This window comes from Delphinus delphis, chromosome 14 (genome assembly GCF_949987515.2).
Source record: "Delphinus delphis chromosome 14, mDelDel1.2, whole genome shotgun sequence".
In the NCBI taxonomy this organism is placed as follows: Eukaryota; Metazoa; Chordata; class Mammalia; order Artiodactyla; family Delphinidae; genus Delphinus; species Delphinus delphis.
Window position 1 is genome coordinate 46,742,531 of NC_082696.1, and position 21,717 is coordinate 46,764,247.

The 21,717-nt window shown below is 36.6% G+C and overlaps 1 pseudogene; it reads left to right on the plus strand.

Moving 5' to 3' along the window:
• The window catches only part of LOC132437145 (CWF19-like protein 1), a 105,652-nt pseudogene extending 85,703 nt beyond the window's left edge, over positions 1-19,949 (plus strand).
• The last annotated feature ends 1,768 nt before the right edge of the window (positions 19,950-21,717 follow it).

Genomic DNA, 21,717 nt, shown 5'->3' on the forward strand with positions numbered 1-21,717 from the left:
AAACAAAACCCAAAGTTAGTAGAAGGAAAGAAATCATAAAGATCAGAGCAGAAATAAATGAAATAGAAACAAAGAAAACAATAGCAAAGATCAATAAAACTAAAAGGTTCTCTTTAGAGAAGATAAAATTGATAAACCATTAGCCAGATTCATCAAGAAGAAGAGGGAGAGGACTCAAATCAATAAAATTAGAAATGAAAAAGGAGCAGTTACAACAGACACTGGAGAAATACAAAGCATCCTAAGAGACTACTGCAAGCAACTCTATGCCAATAAAATGGACAACATGGAAGAAATGGACAAATTCTTAGAAAGGTATAACCTTCCAAGACTGAACCGGGAAGAAATAGAAAACATGAACAGACCAATCACAAGTAATGAAATTGAAACTGTGATTAAAAATCTTCCAACAAACAAAAGTCCAGGACCAGATGGCTTCACAGGGGAATTCTATCAAACATTTCGAGAACAGCTAACACCCATCCTTCTCAAACTCTTCCAAAAATTGCAGAGAAAGGAACACTCCCAAACTCATTCTACGAGGCCACCATCACCCTGATACCAAAACCAGACAAAGATACTACAAAAAAAGAAAATTACAGGCCAATATCACTGATGAATATAGATGCAAAAATCCTCAACAAAATACGAGCAAACAAAATCCAACAACATATTAAAAGGATCATACACCATGATCAAGTGGGATTTATCCCAGGGATGCAAGGATTCTTCAATATACGCAAATCAATCAGTGTGATACACCATATTAACAAATTGAAGAATAAAAAACATATGATAATCTCAATAGATGCAAGAAAAGCTTTTAACAAAATTCAACACCTATTTATGATAAAACCTCTCCAGAAAGTGGGCATAGAGGGAACCTACCTCAACATAATAAAGACCATATACAACAAACCCACAGCAAACATCATTCTCAATGGTGAAAAACTGAAACCATTTCCTCTAAAATCAGGAACAAGACAAGGGTGTCCACTCTCACCACTATTATTCAACATATTTTTGGAAGTCCTAGCCACGGCAATCAGAGAAGAAAAAGAAATAAAAGGAATACAAATTGGAAAAGAATAATTAAAACTGTCACTGTTTGCAGATGACATGATACTATACATAGAGTATCCTAAGGATGCCACCAGAAAACTACTAGAGCTAATCAATGAATTTGGTAAAGTTGCAGGATAGAAAATTAATGCACAGAAATCTCTCGCATTCTTATATACTAATGATGAAAAATCTGAAAGAGAAATTAAGGACACACTCCCATTTACCACTGCAACAAAACGAATAAGATACCTAGGAATAAACCTACCTAGGGAGACAAAAGACCTGTATGCAGAAAACTATAGGACACTGATGAAAGAAATTAAAGATGATAGCAACAGATGGAGAGATATACCATGTTCTTGGATTGGAAGAATCAATATTGTGAAAATGACTACACTACCCAAAGCAATCTACAGATTCAGTGCAATCCCTATCAAATTACCAATGGCATTTTTTATGGAACTAGAACAAAAAATCTTAAAATTTGTATGGAGACACAAAAGACCCCGAATAGCCAAAGCAGTCTTGAGGGAAAAAAACGGAGCTGGAGGAATCAGACTCCCTGACTTCAGTCTATACTACAAAGCTACAGTAATCAAGACAATATGGTAATGGCACAAAAACAGAAACATAGATCAATAGAACAAGATAGAAAGCCCAGAGATAAACCCATGCACCTATGGTCAACTAATCTATGACAAAGGAGGCAAGGATATACAATGGAGAAAAGACAGCCTCTTCAACAAGTGGTGCTGGGAAAACTGGACAGCTACATGTAAAAGAATGAAATTAGAACACTCCCTAACACCATGCACAAAAATAAACTCAAAATGGATTCAAGACCTAAATGTAAGAACAGACACTATAAAACTCTTAGAGGAAAACATAGGAAGAACATTCTTTGACATAAATCACTGCAAGATATTTCTTGATCCACCTCCTAGAGTAATGGAAATAAAAACAAAAATAAACAAATGGGACCTAATGAAACTTAAAACCTTTTGCACAGCAAAGGAAACCATAAACAAGACGAAAAGACAACCCTCAGAATGGGAGAAAATATTTGCTAACGAATCAATGGATGAAGGATTAATCTCCAAAATATATAAAGAGTCATGCAGCTCAATATTAAAGAAACAAACAACCAAATCCAAAAATGTGCAGAAGAGCTAAATAGACATTTCTCCAAAGAAGACATACAGATGGCCAAGAAGCACATGAAAAGCTGCTCAACATCACTAATTATTAGAGAAATGCAAATCAAAACTGCAATGAGGTATCACCTCACACCAGTTAGAATGGGCATCATCAGAAAATCTACAAACAACAAATGCTGGAGAGGGTGTGGAGAAAAGGGAACCCTCTTTCACTGTTGGTAGGAGTAAATTGATCTAGGCACTATGGAGTTCAGTATGGAGGTTCCTTAAAAAACTAAGAATAGAATTACCATATGATCCAGCAATCCCACTACTGGACATATACCCAGAGAAAACCATAATTCAAAAAGACACATCCACCCCAATGTTCACTGCAGCAGTATTTACAATAGGCAGGTCATGGAAGGAAACTAAATGCCCATCGACAGACGAATGGATAAAGATGTTGTGGTACATATATACAATGGAATATTACTCAGCCATAAAAAGGAATGAAACTGAGTCATTTGTTGAGACATGGATGGATTTAGAGACTGTCATACATAGTGAAGTAAGTCAGAAAGAGAAAAATAAATAGCATATATTAACACAAGTATGTGGAACCTAGAAAAATGGTACAGATGAACCGGTTTGCAGGGCAGAAGCTGAGACACAGATATAGAGAACAAACGTATGGACACCAAGGAGGGAAAGCCGCAGGGCGGTGGGGATGGTGGTGTGCTGAATTGGGCAACTGAGATTGACATGTATGCACTGATGTGTATAAAATCGATGACTAATAAGAACTTGCTGTATAAAAAAATACATAAAATTCAAAAGAATAAAAGACACTAGAGGGGCAAACAGTGGGAAACAAGGGAAAGAGTCCCATTTTTTACTATGGGTACCATTATTTTTCATTTTTTTAACAAGGAAAGTAAATAAATAAATAAATAAATAAATAAAATAAATAAACATTTTTAATAAATGTTTTTTTAAATAAATAATAAATAAATAAATAAAACATTTAAATAAAACATTTTTTAAATAAAACATTTAAATAAATAAAACATTTTTTAAATAAAACATTTTTTTTTAATTTTTAAGTTTGAGGGATTAAAATCTCAAGCAAGGAAACACAAAGTAAAGGAGAAAGAATACCATGAAGCCTCGCATCTCATGCAGCCCATCCAGAGGTCAGATGTCAGGCTAATTCCAAAAGCAGGACGTGACCAGTGGAGGCAGGATTAGACCCAACCTCACTCTTCCTACAACAAAGATTTGAAAGAGGGTTTCTTTTTCTTCCCAAATTTATTGCAAATTCCACAACTGCACAGATAATGAATGAAAGAAAATATAAAAATGAAAGTGCATTATCACTTCTTCTCAGGAATGGAAAACAAAACACCTAAGTTAATGCATCAGCATTGAACACTGAAGTGAATACCAAAAAATCTTTCCTAATGCAATAGTAAAGTATTAGTATAATCAGTGGGACTCAAGTAGTAAGTAATGTGGCAAAGAGTTTTAAACAAAATACCATCACTGCCAAAACTATAATTCAAAAAGATTCATGCATCCCGATGTTCATAGCAGCATTATTCACAATAGCCAAGACATGGAAACAACCCAGATGTCCATCAACAGATGAATGGATAAAGAGGATGTGGTACATATACACAATGGAATATTACTCAGCCATAAAAAAGAATGAAATAATGCCATTCGCAGCAACATGGAGGGACCTAGAGATTATCATACTAAGTGAAGTAAGTCAGAAAGAGAAAGACAATACCATATTATATCACTTATATGTGGAATCTAAAATATGATAAAATGAACTTATCTATGAAACAAAAACAGTCTCACAGACATAGAGAACAGACTTGTGGTTGCCAAGGGGTAGTGGGGGTGGGGGAGGGAAGGACTAGGAGTTTGGGATTAGCAGATGCAAACTATTATATACAGAATAGATAAACAACAAAGACCTACTGTACAGCACAGGGAACTATATTAAATATCTTGTAATAAACCATAATGGAAAAAATATTAAAAAGAATGTATGCATATGTATAACTGAATCACTGTGCTGTACAGCAGAAACTCACACAACACTGTAAATCAACTAAACTTCAATCAAAAACAGTTATCACTCCTTTAATTACAAGTCTTAGCAGAACACTTAAAAATGAGATGGATTTTTCCTTTTTGCAATGTACATCATAAACCTCCAAAGTTTTATTACCCATCAATTTTCTCAACATATGAACGATATTAAAAAAGTACACTTTTTATTGTTAATTTATATATATATATAGAACAACCATGCCCATGGAACCACCACTCATAATTTAAAAATATTATTTGTCTGCCACATTTGACACTAATCTTTTTTCTTCACTAAAGGAAATAAAATATTAAAACTCAATTCACCTTTCCCCAGTTTTGTTCCCTACCCTTCCTGTCCCCAGAAAATCATTACCCAGAATTCATTATACATATATATATTTATAAATATATTTACATATATTTATATATGTATAACTCAAGGCATTTAAAAAATAATCATGCTACACATATATACATCTAAATGTAATTTTGGGAGTTTTTTACTTAGTGCATTGCTAAATATTTTTGTGCAAGTTGGATTTTTATTAAATATTATTTTTCATCTAACCTATCCATATTGGTACATAGACCTAGTTTATCCATTTCAATTGCAGCAGAATATTCAAATTTTATTTTTGATGTACTTCTTAAAGAATTTCACTACTTTAATAGAGTTTTCATATAATGGCTTTTTCTTCTGCTTCCCTGTTTCCCTCCCTTTCTGGCCTTTCTGATCCAACACACACACACACACACACACACACACACACACACACACACACTCAGAATTTTTATTTTAGGGCTCTTAAGCCCCAGATTCTGTTGGAGAATGTTCTCGTATCAGGTTCCCTGGCTCTAAGTGTACAAAAGGCTGAGATGTAGAGTGTGGACAGGAAATACCTGAACTTTTGTCTGGACCCCCTTGGGTACAGTAATTATATATCACTCAGAACCTGTTTGCAATTGAGTGTGAACATGTGAAAATTTAGTGACTATGTTTGGAATGTCACGTTAATTTTCCCAAATGGTTAAGTGGCACTTAAGGAACAAAAACTAGGGTAGGATAGGGTGTTATAGATCACTGACTTAACAGGGTGCTTCCACTGACAATGCTTTTCAGCTTTGTAATTTGGAAAGGAAAGTGAAAAGGAAGGGTGAGCTCATCAGCTCACTCAGAAAACTAAACTCTCTCATAAAGGTTTGCTCTTGGGATTGCTTTGGATGAAAGAATGCTGCAGCCTCCCTGTCCCCGGGTCCCATTTCTTCCAATTCTGGATTTAATTAGTATTACATTCTTTTCCTACACACACACACACACACACACACACACACACACACACACACACACACACACACACACGTATCTCCAAGGTCAAACTATAAACCTGAATATTCAAAATAATTTAACTATATTTTTATGAGTAAGATTATATTTGTCCCACATATTGTGACAAATCTTACTTCCACCTCCTTTATGTTTCAGAATTGAATGTCAGTCGATTAAAATAATTAAATGCCTCAGAAGAGAGCAGCTCAAGCTAATTTTCATCTCCTCCCCTCAAAAATATCATATTTTACTTTATAACTATCCACAGGCTACTGATTACATTTATGGAACTTTATATATACAGTGATTCTGTATTGTACAATTAATGTGAGCAACACTGTGCTATGGATGCTATAAAATAAAATAAAAACAACAACAAATACAAAAATGATCCTTTTCCTCAGGAAGTTTACATTCTAATAAGTGGAATGACACAATCAGAAATAAGTAGCATTGACTATTAATATATTTTAATAGGGAAGAAGGGAAAATTTTACCCATTAAGAAAGAAATGTGGCTGGAAGCCCAGGAAGAGTTTTGTCAACTATACTCATCAGGAAGCAAGGCACCATGGAACAGGACAGGATTGGAGACTGGGAATTCTAAAACGTTTTTCTCCACCCTGGCTCTACTCTTACTTACTTAGCATCATGCCTGACACACAGTAGGTGCCAATGAAAATTTGTTGACTTACTGTGTGGACTTGAGAGCAACACAGTTTCTCACAGTCTTTGTTCCTCTCCCAAAAATGGGGATAGGAGATAATTCATAAAGGTCTCATGAGGATCAAATAAAATAATATATATGAAAACATATATAGTAAGCTTAAAGGCACTAGAAATATATTGCTTACCATTCTTTGGGGAATTTTAAAGTGAGTCGCAGAATTTTTAAACCCTGTGCATCACAGTATGAAGGTAACTTTTCTGTGAAGAGCCCAGGGTTGGGAAAGGGAAAGAGAAACTTAGCTCACTGTTATCCTCTTCCTTTGGCCTCAGCCATCCCCCAGCCCACCTTCCCTCCTTCCCCTGGTCAAGAGGTGGCTGACCTTCCAAACTTGTGATTTCCTTTCCCATGGGTGAGTGGGACTTTTCCCAGAAGAATGTTAAACACAAACTACCTCCACACCTAAACCGACCCCACATTGAAGCCAATCAGTATCTCCTCTACAAGCCCCAGCATATAACAGTCTTAGAGAGGAAGATTTAACAACTGGGTTTGTAAAGCTGTGGCATTATCTGTGATTTAAAATTCTCATTCTAGGCCAAACTGCTTGCTAGAAACAATGGAAGAGCTGTGTGTATACTACCTGCAATTTCCATGTTCTGTGGTGGCCTGAGGAAAGATGCCCGGATCTGGAAATAAAACACAGCACAGTGTAACCACAGTGATCAAGAGGTAATGAGGAACCTGCTCTCACAGGTTAGACATCTAAATCACACCCTTGGAGATAACATTTATTATCTGAAAATAGGAACATTCTGAGCATTGTGACATTGACCAAACCTTCTGTACAATTCCTCAAAACAGGCATTGTGTGAATACAGTATGTCAGGGGATTGTATTTCATGTGCTAATCTTTTCATGACACTCTCCTTCTACAGCATTTCAGTGATGGTGTAAAGAAAAAAAATATGAGTCAACCAAAAAGGGAGATGACTAGGATTATCCCAAAAGAAAAAGAGACAGAGGGAAAGGAGGAGAAAGGAAGAAGGGGAGAAAAGAGGGAGGTGGGAGGGAAGGAAGAAAGGAAGGAAATGGAAATAGGATGGTCCCTAGTGGAGCAGGTAAAACAGATTAGGCAAAACATAGGACAATGTATGGTGCTCAATCTACCTTGGCGTATTTGAGAGAGACTATTTTATTAGGGTATTTTACTATTGACAGACTTTCTATTAAAATGCAAATTGTGTACATATTAGTAGTAACCCTCCACCTATAAATCAAATTGGTTCTAAGTACATGCCATTCTTCTCAAAGATGCCAATAAAGTGTTGGGATTACAGCAAAAATAAAAGAACAGTAAGGTCCTATAAATTTCCATGAGCTGTATGATTCATTCCTTATCAATCTAACTAGTTAGAATCTTTTCAATCTTTTGTTTAAATTTCTTCTTCCTCATATGTAAACACATCTAATACATTTATAGTTATGACATTCTGCACAGTGTCCAACACACAGTATTTGTTCCCTTCCCCTTTTCCTCATATCTTTCTTTTTTTCTATGGTATCTGCCTAAACTGGTGTGTATGTGGTACCATCAAACAAGGTGGCATGAGTAAGAAGAAGTGACTGTGAAGAATAAATAGAGGTGATTTCAAAAATAGAAAAGTTCTTGGGTAGGTAGTTTTCAAAAAGGGTAAACTGACTTTCCGATGATATATAAGTTGTTTCCCTCAAAGTATTTTCCTTCTTTTAACCCTCACGTGTCCCCATTTCTTTGCAATCTTTCTCTCTCTGTTCTCCTTTGCTTTCAGATGACTTTTTGTCTTTTTCTACTACTTTTTTCTCTTTTTTTCTGTTTTCCTCTCAACATTGGAGGCTACTGCTTTAAGGGTGTTTCCTCTCTTCTTTCCCACGGGATTTTTCATGGGAGTCAATTTGTGGGTGAACCTCAGTATGTCGAGATGCAAGCGGATGAATATATTGCCAGATTCTCACCACAATGCAGTTTTTTAAGAAAACGTTAAGAGACTGTATTTACAAATGCTTCATAGAGAAAACCTTCAGAAGCCCCCAGGTTTCGGAGTGGATCTCTAAATGCATACCAACGTATCAGGGGCAGCGTGGTGCAGTTTTCTTCAGCCACATCCCTCACGCCCCACTTAAGGATGTTGCCATTCATTGGCTCCTCTGTGGTTCAGGTTTTTACAAGTAGAGCCAAGTCCTCAGGCATCTACTCTTCTTTATCATCCTTTCCCCCAGGCCGGACAGCGCCACACCGGAACAGCCCTGAACCAGCAGCGCACGTGCGGTTGGCAGCGGCGACAGAAGGTCTGTGCAAGTTTAGCGGATGAGCAACCTGAAAATTCGTCCTGTCCGCAGGCCACCGGACAGGACACAGCCAATCCAGAGCTAAAGCGGGTTGTTCCAAAAAAAAGGAGTTCTGAATCCACATCTTACAGGGAATCACTCTAAGCAGATGGCATTTTTCTATAGAACAATAAATACACTGTTTGGGGTTTTCATTCCTAAACGGAGTCAGACTTCAAATGAATCATAAACATGACCAGCAATGTCTTTAAAGTGAAGGTACAGTAACTGTAAACTACTGGAAAAGCTAGTGAAATTCCAAGTCCTAAGAAATAGATTTTAAATGTATAATTTACATGGATGATTATGTTATAAATCCCTGTTATAAAGTGTCTCTCCAAAGACCGAGGACTCTCCTTAATTTAGTTTAAACCTAATGTTCTAGGTATAAAAAATACAGGCCAGGGGCTTCCCTGGTGGTGCAGTGGTTAAGAATCCACCTGCCAATGCAGGGGACAGGGGTTCAAGCCCTGGTAGGGGAAGATCCCACATGCCATGGAGCAGCTAAGCCTGTGCGCCAAAACTTTTGAGCCTGTGCTCTAGAGCCCGCGAGCCACAGCTGCTGAAGCCCGCGCGTGTAGAGCCCGTGCTCCGCAACAAGAGAAGCCACCGTAATAATGAGAAGCCCGCGCACTGCAACGAAGAGTAGCCCCCACTCACCGCAACTGGAGAAAGTCCACGTGCAACAACGAAGACCCAAAAGCAGCCAAAAATAAATAAATAAAATAAAAATAAAATTTCATTATATTACTAACATAAGTTCAGCATAAACCCGCTTGTAAGTAGGTGTTAAGCTGAATGTAAAAGAGAAATTCTGAAGGATTTTTCTGCAAGCATGTCTCAAGTATCTGCCCTCAAAGCTCTCTCTCAAAAGAAAATTAGCAAATAGGCTATTGAGTTTCACAAGTATCTTCACACAAATAGTTCCTCCCCACTGGCCACAACCGCGCGTCTCAGACTTTGGAACAAAACTTCGAAAAACATCCTTTATTTTTCGAACTGTAGTTTTGCTTTTGGAGATGCAACATTGCCTTGAGGAAAGTATTGGGTTGGCCAAAATGTTCAGTCAGGTTTTTCCATAAGATGTTACGGAAAAACCAAAACAAACTTTTTGGCTAACCCAATAATTTGGATTGGAATCCTATTTTATTTGAATCTTGGTTTCACTAATTATTGGTCTTAAGCTAGAGCAGGTCCTGTGAGCCTCTGAGCCTGTTTACATACCTGTGAAATCATAATACAATAACACTGGCCCACCCACCTCACAAAGGATGTTTAAAGCACCCACTATAATAATATATAAGAAAATAATTTGCAAACTTTGGTTATGATCCTTGTGGATATTTCACGTATCACCCAAATACTGTCCTGATAGTGTTTCATAACAATTTTCACTCATAGTGGTTTTGTTTTTTTTTTTCCTAGCTACAGGATAACTCTATTAAGAACAAAGACTAGATTGTGTGAGAAATTCATGTATGTTGCTATAAGGATAAAACTGTGACTGTCTCCTTAGTGAGGAGGTACGTAAATGTTCTACAACAAGGGATGAACTGGAGATTTTCAACAATAAGTTCCTGCCTTTATTAAGGCAATTCTTGCCAACAGAATCTTCCATCAGGGCAGCTCTGGGTGCCAGCAGCTCCAGGGTGGTTGTTCTTAAAGGATTAACTCCTAGCAAAGACCTTCTATGTAATTCCCATTTGCTCCCCAGAGGTCCCAACACCTTCTCTTAAGAGTGACTCTGGTCAGCTCTCTGAAAGACCTCCACCTTTCTTGTCAATTCCTAGTCCAGTGTCACTGTCTCAGTACCATCTGTCCAACAAGTATTTATTAAGTTCCCACAATTTGCCCAACACTGTGTTCAATGCTAGGGATAAAAGAATGCAAAGCAATATGAGAAACTTATAGGCTAGTGTTAGCTACAGACTCACCTCCAGAGACAGATATGCCTAGCTGACATTCAGGTGACTGCCAACTCATAAGGATCCCAGCTAAAACCAGAACTAGAAGATTATGAGCTAAATAAATGTATATATTTTTAACTCACTAAGTTTTGGGGTGGTTAGTTAAATGGCAAAATCTGATAAAATAATGATAAAATGAGGATGAAATAAATATTGTTCATAAGAAACTATGCTAATTATATTGCTGATGGTGATAGAAATGGCCACTACTATGGAGCAAATACAGGGCATCACAAATGGCACATTTAACCAGAGATGTTTAGGTTTTACAGCAATGCATTTTTAGCTCTTTCAGCTCAGGCTGTCATAACAAAATACCATAGACAGGGTGGCTTAAACAACAGAAATTAATTTTCTCACAGTTCTGGAGTCTGGAAAGTCCAAGATCAAGGTGGCAGCTGATTCAGTTTCTGGTGAGAGCTCTCTTCCTGGCTTGCAGAGGGTTATCTCTTCATTGTGTCCTCACATGGCGGAATGAACTCTATTGTCTCTTACTCTTCTTTGTAAGGACACCATCCCTACTGGGTTACGGGCCCACCCATATGACTTCATTATTCTTTATCACCTCCTCAGAGGTCTTATCTCCAAATACAGTTACATTGGGGGTTCGGGCTTCAACATATGAATTTGGGGGAAACATAAATGTTCAGTCCATAACATCTCAAAAAGCACTATTATTGTTGAAATTCCTATAGAAAAATTCACTTTGTTATTGCAAGATTGAAACTTTCTAGTCCTTAACTCCTTTTTCCCTGTTAAACAATTACTTTTAATAACAAAATTTCTTAGGAATGCAACTTTTGCAATATTAAGCTGAACATATAAAACTAATTCTCTCTAAAATTTTTGCTATAGAACCCAATATTTTATGTAGAAAAAGCATTATACTTGAAGAAATAACTTGAGCTTTAGTAGCTTTTTAGAAGTGAAGGTAGTCTTTAAAACAAGTAAATCAGGGACTTCCCTGGTGGTGCAGTAGTTAAGAATCTGTCTGCCAATGCAAGGGATACTGGTTTGAGTCCTCGTCTGGGAGGATCCCACATGCTGTGGAGCAACTAAGCCCGTGCACCACAACTACCAAGCCAGTGTCACAACTACTGAATCCTGCATGCCTAGAACCCATGCTCCACAACAAGAGAAGCCACTGCAGTGAGAAGCCTGTGCACCACAACGAAGAGTAGCCCCCACTCACCGCAACTAGAGGAAGCCTGTACACAGCAATGAAGACCCAACACAGCCAAAATAAATAAATAAATAAATAAATTTATTTTAAAAATAATAAAAATAAAACAAGTAAGTCATGTTTGATGTTTTACTCCTTAGAAAAACAATCCTCCAAGGTCCACAAACTCATCTCATTTGGCATTTTTATTATTTCCCTTTCTTCTCATATATTTTTATTTTTACATTTTAGAAATAAAATGTCAACTTGTGATATTATTTGAATAACAAAATAGAAACAGTTATATTAAGTAAATGGCAAAGAATGTTTAAAGCCTGTTAGATATTTGTTTATGCTTAGTGCAATAAGGTAGACAGAGAAAGACAAATAATGTATATCACTTATACATGGAATCTAAAACATACAACAAACTAGTGAATATAACAAAAAAGAAGCAGACTCACAGATATAGAGAACAAACTTGTGGTTACCAGTGGGGAGAGGGAAGTGGGGAGGGGCAAAATAGGTGTAGGGGATTAAGAGGTACAAACTACTATGTATAAAATAAATAAGCTACAAGGATGCATTGTACAGCACAGGGAATATAGCCAATATTTTATAATAACTATAATTGGAATATAAGCTTTAAAAATTGTGAATCACTATGTTTTACACCTGAAATTTATATAATATTGTAAATCAACTGTACCTCAATTAAAAAAAAGAAAAGTCTATTAGGTATTTGAATACTATAAGTTTACCACAATGCATATAAAGAGACATTTTTGCAAATTTTGTATTTCTCATGGCACCATGCTACAAAAATATCACTGCCATACTGTTTCACATTTGAAGTGTTTTGTATTTTATTAAGGAAAGAAGGCTAACGTATACAACATAGTGGCTACATCTTAAAACATAAAAGAATGGCCTATTCAATTCAATAAATATTGTTGGTTGTCTACTATTATATTATTTCCTTTTTTTATACACCAACATGAAGTCAATAGATATAGATTATACCCTACCCTGATATCATGAAGATATTTTCCTGTGTTGATAATTTTGCCTTTCAATTTCAGGTCTTTAATCAACCCAGGGTTCATTTTATGTATGATATAAAGTAGGATTTTTATTTGTTGTTCATATGAATACAGGTGTCCTGAATAGAATTTATGAAAAAGATTGTCCATCCTCCACTAACCCTCCATGTCATCCCTGTCATATATATGTCTATATGTGTGTGCATCTGCTCTTGGGCTCTCCATTTTATTTCATTAGCCGGTCTATATCTATATCCATGCCACATTATCTTAATTAATATAGCTTTATAATGTCTTTTTTTTAAATCTAATTTCCCCTCTTCCTACCCCCCACAACTCTGGTAATTACGAATCTTATTTCTTTTTCTATGAGTTTGTTTGCTTGTTTGTTTGTTTGCTGAAGTGTAATTGACCTACAACACTAAGTTAGGTCCTGGTGCATAACACAGTGTTTCCATATTTCTATACATGTGTATCTAGGCAATAAGTCTTAATATACAGTAGAGCAATTCTTTGCAAGACTGTATTTATATGCAGTCTCTTGAATTTACATATGCATTTTTTATCAACTTGTCAATTGTTATGGAAAAAACATGTTATGATTTTGACTAGGATTGCACTAAATCTATAAATCATTTGGAGATAAATTAATATAATTTATCTTTTCATTTATTTAGGTATTGTTTAATATCTTTCAATTATTTTTTAAATCTCCTCATAGAGTTCTTGAACATGTTCTGTTAGATATGTTTTTATATAATTTGTATGCTTGGAGCTATTATAAATGGTATCTTTAACTTTTTTGTCTGTATTCTTACCATTTATTATTCTTCTATAGGGATGTAATTATTTTACTATACAGACTTTCATTTAGCAACTTTGCCTTCCTCTTTTATTAATTCGAGTAATTTATTTGTAGGCACTTTGGGTTATTCCTTGTACAATTATATGATTTGCAAATAAGTTTTCACATTTTTGTTCTTTTCTATCCTTAAACACATTTCTTTTTCTTGTCATACCACACTGTCTAGAAACACTGGTAAAATATTGAACAAAAAAGGTAGTCCTTAGAATCTTGGTCTTTTCCCAAACTCAGAGATCAAGGCTTCAGTTTGTTCTCACTGTATATAAAGTTAACTGTTGATTTTAAGTCAGATTAAGAAAGTTGCCTTCTGTTTCTAAGTTGCCAAGAACATCAACATCAATGAATATTATACTTTATTGAGTGCTTTTTCTGCAACTCTTGAGGTAATTTTATGGTCTCCTTTAATCTTGTATTATGGCAAATTATATTAATATACTTTTTAATATTAATACAAACTTATCTTCCTGAAATAAACTCAACTTTGTCATGGTGGATTATACCATTATGCCTTATAAATGTTCTAAATTCTTTTTGTAAGTATATTATTTATGATTTTTGCATCCTTGCCTCATAAATAAAATTTGCTTATGTCTTTGTTACCTTACTATCTTTGTTGCATTTTGGTATTGAAATTACACTAGCTTCATAAATAAATTTTTAGTGCCCTGGAAGAGTATGATTAAGCTTGAAATGATTTGTTCCATGAACACTAGTTTGAACATATCGATAGAGAGAATCTGTGCTTGGAATTTTCTTAGAGGGAATATCTTTGGCTACTGATGCAATTTTTTAGTAATTATAGCACAATCCAGATCTTCCAACTGTTTTTTAGGTAAATTTGCTAATACATATATATATACATTTTATAGAAAGTTGTCAATTTAGTTAATATTTTAAGTCAATTAAAGCATAAGGTTAAAGCATAAAGTTTTCATAAAACTGTCATAAATGTTAAAATTCCTGGAAATATCCAAATAAGTTATAAACTCATGTCCAGACAAAAAATCTGCACATGAATGTTTACAGCAGCTTTGTTCATAATTGCCGGGACTTAGAAGCAACCAAATGTCCTTCAATAGATGAATGGATAAGTAAATCATGGCACATCTGTATGATAGGATATTATTTAGCAATAAAAGTAAATGAGCTATCAAGCCATGAGAAGATGTGGAGGAACCTTAAATGCATATTGTTAAGTGAAAGAATTCAATTTGAAAAGTCTACATACTGTATGATTCCACCTCTGTGACATTCTGGAAAAGGTGAAACTATGGAGACAGCATAAAGAGCAGTGGTTGCCAGGGGTTTGGAGAAGGGAAGATGGGATGACTAAGTGGAGCGCAGAGGGTTTTTCAGGGCAGTGAAACTATTCTGAAATATACTATGACAGTGAATAGTGTCATTATACATTTGCCAAAACCCATAGAATATATCAATACAACACAAGGCGTGAACCCTGATGTAAACTATAAACTCTGGTTGTTAATAATGAGTGAATAAAGGCTCATCAGTGATAACAAATGTTCCACACCAATGCAAAATGTTAATAATAAGGGAAACTATGTTCAGGGAGGAGGGGTATCTGGGAATTCTCTGTATGTTCTGCTCAATCTTCTGTAAATCTAAAACTGAATTTAAAAATAGTCCATTAAATAAGTTAATTAATAAATAAGCGTTACATTCATTTACTTTTTCCCATATGATGTTTCCTAGTTTCCTTTAGAATTGCATTAATCTTTGAACATATGTTTCCATTACTATATTACATTTTTATAAGGATGGAATCCAAAGCTAAGTCCTGGATCCAGTTTCCTCTTTTACAAGCTCTTTCTGTGTAATTAAAACACCACATTTTTTCCCTAATTGACTCATTTTTATGAATATGTTACTTTGATAGACAGTTTTGAGAAATGTTCTCAAAACTGTAGGTTTCCTTCCTGAATAACGTTTTTTTAAAAAATTAAAGTTTCATTACTGTTGGCAAACTGTGACATTTTTTAAGGTCAATAACATTTGTTAAGCACCAGCTACACCAACTAAGATAATTCTTAGCTTACCTTAGTGCACATTTGCCTGAAATGGTCAATTTAATAAATTTATTTATTTATATTAACATAGCAGTCACATAAATCCTTCAGAGCAGATATTCCACAACTTTAGATAAGTTCCATAACTCTGATGGATTGATGATATTTTTCCAATGAGCACGGGAAACAGAAAGAACCAATTCAAGCAATTAAACAAAGACATATGGCTCAGGACACACTGAATGTCCGATGCTCTCTTTCCTATTGAATGCAGCCCATCTGCACAAAGATGAAAGTTATGCATGTGGTCCTCTAATTGCCTGAGAGAATCTGGTTATGTTTTATTTGAGATGTTTAGTTAAAATGATTTTCCTAAACTTCAGAATTTAATCCACTTTTTTCCTTTGGCAGCTATTTTTCCCTCAAATTACAGATGATCTACGAAGTTGAAGGAAATCGTAAGTTTGATTCTTCTGCATTGACTTAAGCAGCAAGTTTGAAATATCAGGATTATTTTATGAGATTCCCTACAACTAAGCAGAAAATTTATTTGCTACTATTAGTTATCTTTTTGAAAAATATTTGATTAGAACGAACATTCTTTTGTTTATTCTTTCTTTTGTTTATTTGATTTGGAGGAACTATATGAATGAAGGACAGAGGAAAAATAAACTATCGTAATACATAAAGTTTGAGGTTTAGTTTATAATTCCAAGCTCTTTTATTTCGGATAAACTTGAAACTAATTGAACTATTTCTACTTCAAACTCCTAAATATCAGGAACTATGATACTAACAGTAAGAATGAAGAAAATAAAGAGTCTTTTTTCCGTCCTCTGGGCATGTGGTTATGTGTTGGACTTCATTGTATTTTCTTACCTGTAAGTCTCAGGCACAGAATTTCTACTATATAGCTATTTGCTAACAAAATCAGTTAGTGGGCTTCCCTGGTGGCGCAGTGGTTGAGAGTCCGCCTGCCCATGCAAGGGACATGGGTTCGTGCCCCGGTCTGGGAAGATCCCACATGCCGCGGAGCGGCTGGGCCCGTGAGCCATGGCCGCTGAGCCTGCGCGTCCGGAGCCTGTGCTCCGCAATGGGAGAGGCCACAACAGTGAGAGGCCCGCGTACCGCAAAAAAAAAAAAAAAAAAAAAAAAAAAAAATCAGTTAGTGATCAAAGTCTAGAGCAGGAATTTTTTAGCTTTCTTGAATAAAGAAATGAATCATATTTCAATACTTATTTTTGTAAATGTCCTCTCAAAGGCGAAACTCACTAAAAGTCAAATTTCTACACTAGGTCAGTTGCTTAGAAAACAGCTGTGGAATCACCCTGATTGAATCAGTCAGGTCTAATCAGCAGAAGAACCCAGACCAAGTAGTCCAATAGAGGTTATTAATAGAGACCACTAGTTACAAAGGAATAGGAGGAGCTAAAGACACTGAGGGAATGGTGAGGATACTCAGAGTTCAGTGTCAGCACACAGAGATTAGTATCAGCCGAAAGTTCTTCTAGAGCTGAAGAGATAAAGGAGGTGATGCTACCAAAGGCCTGAATACAGAGCATCCAGACAGAAGCTGAACCCACAGAGGAGCAGTCACTGAGACCTGCCCAGTGGAAACTGTGACCACAGAGAGGTCTGCCAGAAAGAGATGAAATAATGGAGACTCAGATTATGCTAGAAATGCAGCCCAAAGCCAAGGGAGATGGCAAAGAAGTAACCTAGCTTCTCTCCCTTAGTCCTCCAATTTCCCATTTTTGTCTCCCATTAGCCATATCTTTTCAGAAAACAAATGGCAAAGGGGGTGTGGAAAATCAAGTTCGTAGAGATCAGTACTTTGAGACACTGAGTAGGAGTAGCAAATGGATCCTTTCTCAAAGTGAAGTAGTCATGATTTGGTGGAATTCGGCAAAATATGCAGAAGCTTGGACTAGGAAAGAAGGAAGAAATGTAGGATTGGAAATTCCCATAATAACTCTAAGAGTGACATTGTAACAGACAGGAATATTCACATTATTAGTGTTTATATTAAGCTTTATAGCAAAGGACAAAGGTTTCAAAAATGTTTTAAAAATATCTATGAGCTCTTGAATAAGTAATAAATCTTGCTTATGAAATTGTTGCCAAATTTCTTGTAATAGCAGCCATTTGTTGAATGCTTATTATGTGCCAGGCATGGCACTATACATGCATTTTCTTATTTATTCCTCACAAGAACTCTATGAAGTAGATATGATTATCTATCTTCACTTTGTAGATAAAGGGACAAAGACTAAAAGAGGTTAAACAATTGTCTGAGTTTACAATGGTAGTAAGTGGGAGAGTTCCTATTCAAACCCAATTTTCCCAATCTCCAAGCTGTCATGATCACCATGCAATTCTGCCCCAATCAGTGCTGGCCAAATGAAGCTTCATTATGTTACTCATAATCACCTTTCTGGAGCAGATGGCTCTCTCCCACTTCCACAAGGCTGGCTCACAATAATGATGGTTAAAATTAAACAGGTGTTTTATATCCAACCCACACACAGAAGATGAAATCATTCTTACTTATATGACCAATGATTTGTTTAAAAGCTGTATGTACATTTTCTATCATCTCTGCACAGATGCAGGAAGGAAGCACCCATCTACTGGCAGTGATAACAAGCCTTCTCCTTACCCAAAGCAGCCTTGCAGGCCTCCCCGGACTCCAGGCCCTTGCTGGTTTTGCCTTGCCAGCCCTGAAGTAGAAAGCGTCTGGTGGTCAACACTGGCACGCATTGCTACCTTGCTCTGGCCAAAGGAGGCTTATCTGATGACTGTGCCCTCATTCTGCCCATTGGACACTACCATTCAGTGGAAGAGCTTTGGCAGAGGTGGTGGCAGAGGTGAAGTGTAATGCTACACTGGGGCAGTTTGTTAAGAGCCGAGGGAAACGGTGTGTTCTATTTGAGAGAGATCGTTGCCAAAGCTACTCAAAACCCATCAACCCCCATCTTTAGCAGGAGTGTCCTTGCTCAAAACCTGCCAACTCCCCACCTTTAGCAGGAGTGAACATAAATCTTTAAGTTAAAGGGTCCAGAGATAAGAAAAGAAGCTACACACACACACACACACACACACACACAAAACAGAAGGAACCAGCTGGGACCAAGATGGCAATGAATCTGACCTCCAACAGACCCTGAATCTCATTATACATTGATTTTACTATATCAGCATATTAAATGACACGCCTACCAGTAGCCATGACCAGACATTAAGGACCAAAAAAGGATAAAAATGGGGTGGTATCCCACTCCCTCAAAATAGCCCTGTCCCTTCCCCGGCAGACTAATGCATACACCTCCCCATCATTAGCCTCACTTCTCCTCCCTTTGTCTTTACTCTAAAATTAAATCCCTCTCGCCAGGTGGGTGAGAAGTTGATTTGTGAACTGCTTCTCCATTCTTTGGCCACTGAATAAAGCTTGTGCTGTGTCCATCTCACCTTCGGTTTTGTTATTCACCTACTTTAACCTGAACAGAAAAAGAACCTTCCCCTTCCAAGGCAGAGAGCCTCGGGCAGGCTTGGGCCTAAGCAGGGTCCATATGCCTTAATTCGGTAACAAGATAATAAGAGACATCACCTCCAACACCAGGTCATTCTTGTGCCATCAGCCAGGACACCACTGATGACATTAGAAATGCCTTCATTCCCCGGGCACAGGAACGACAGATAGTGCTCTCGGACACCCCAGCACTCTGCCGTGAAGCAGATGGCAGAGCCAGGAGCAGCAGCATATTTTTATGTTGTATTTGACTCGGGAGAGAAGCTTTTCCACAGAATTAAAGGAATTTTCCTTTGCAGTTTGGAAGAGAGGTCATGGCCAGTAAAGCCATCCTTAATATTCCTGACAAGTCTGACTGAAGGCAGTGTCGGAGCTGCAAGGAAGAGGAAGAGAGCCTGACTCACCAGGCTTCATTCTGGATGACTAAGCAAAGGGAGAGGGGCTTTATGAACTTCACAGGAAGTACCAGCAGCCTGTTTTTAAAGAAACTACAGTCTCCCATGGGGACTGTGGCCCTGCTTCTTTTTCGTGCATTCCCATGGAACCTACCTGCAGCAAAAGGCCTGAGATTGAATGGTTTTCGGAAAAAGTCACATTCTCGGATAAAAATCCAATATGTTGAAAGCATGTCTGTCACCCAGCTCCAAGTACAGCTTGTATTTATCAACATTTTCAAAAACGTTTAAAGTATAAAAATCCAAATGCTTTTCCATGAAAAAAAATATGTGTGATGGGTAGGAGCAACACAAATTCTGATATTTTTACTTTACACTAAATTAGACAGGTATTTGGTTGGATATTTAAGCTTAAAGAGCTTGATTAATTAATACTTATCAACTTCTGATACACTATATAGGGTGTATGTGGGGTGTGTGTGTGTGTGTGTGTGTGTGTGTGTGTGTGGTATGTGTGTGTGTTTAGAAGGAAAGTGTGCAGTGTACTATACCAGAACTCTCTCAAAATTGGATAAGCCAATGGCATTTAAGAACCTTATTTTTAATGGGTATTAGTATTCAGAATAATAGAATATGTGCTATATAGTAATGAAATTTAATCCTTATATATATGTATATAATGCTACCCAGGTTACACTGGACATGTTTCTCAAAGAAATGTACTTCGAAAAAAAGTAGTAAAGAGAAGAGTATCATTCTTCAGTTTCACCCATTGAGTATCATAAAAATATATTTTCCATCTCTGGGGCCAGCATGGCATTGGGTAAAGGAATTCAGGTGTCCCACCCGTCTCCTCCTTTTCCGTATAACCTTGGACATCTCACTTAGCCTTTCTTGTTCACAGTCATTTCTCCAAAGTGTGAGGCAATTACTTCCTCAAAATACATTCGAGGTAGGAAAATGTAAAACGAGATGGTTGATGTTAATGCACTTTGCAAATTATAAAATGCTATACAAATTTTTAAGTTACAACAAAAATTCTTCTGAGTTCTTATGTGCTGGTTTAGATATACAGACACATCTATTATAAATGATTTCAAGCATGTGTGCACGCGTGCGTGCGCGCGCGCGCACACACACACACACACACACACACACACACACACACACACCCCTAGAGGCCTGAGAACCAAGTGTCATGCCAAGTATGTGATGCACACTTTTATATGTTAGGATGCATGGATCATAAGAGGTATGATAGCGTACCTTGCCCTGGCCTCTATCCTACTGCTGATCTCTCTTACTATGTTAAACAAATAGAGAGAATCGTGTGCCATTCACTGCTGGGAAAGGTATCTGTGGCAGAAAATCAATATTCCTAATTATATTGTGGTCCCCTCAAGGTTTTCCTTAGTGAGACTGGAAAAAAACACATTACCATCTCATCTCCATTTAGAAGAATATGGGATGGTACTTTCTCAGATAAATTACAAAAAGAACTTTCTCATGATTGACGTCTAGAAAAATAATAAGAAACATCGATTGTCATAAAGAGCAGAACTGTATTCACTATTATTTTAAATAATATTTCTCTATACAAGATAATTCTACTAACTGAAAATTGGAGAAATGAGAAATTTTCAATTTGGGGGAGTTAATTCCAGCCAATTTATTTTCTTTTTTTATCCAACACAAAAGTTCAAAATGCCATGTCCTCTGGTTGAATTATTAGGCCATCTTTTCTGTAGCTGTTGCCAAACAATTTATCATTATTAACTTTGCTTATTATTTCCTAGGTTTTTGGTTGTTTGTTTTAGATATGCCAGAGAGCAGTCCTTTTGATTGTCTTTATTTCATGAACTACTTCATGGAAAATTCCAATCTACTCATTTATGTGTTGGTCTTAATTTTCTTCTTGACTTCATAAAGTTTTTAGTTATTATTTTTCCTAAATTCTGAAATAAAATATGTCACACACCAAGTAAGGGACATAGTACAGAAGGAAAGCTGTATGTGAAAATGCTTAAACTCTTAGACTTCAGAACATCTCTCACACATA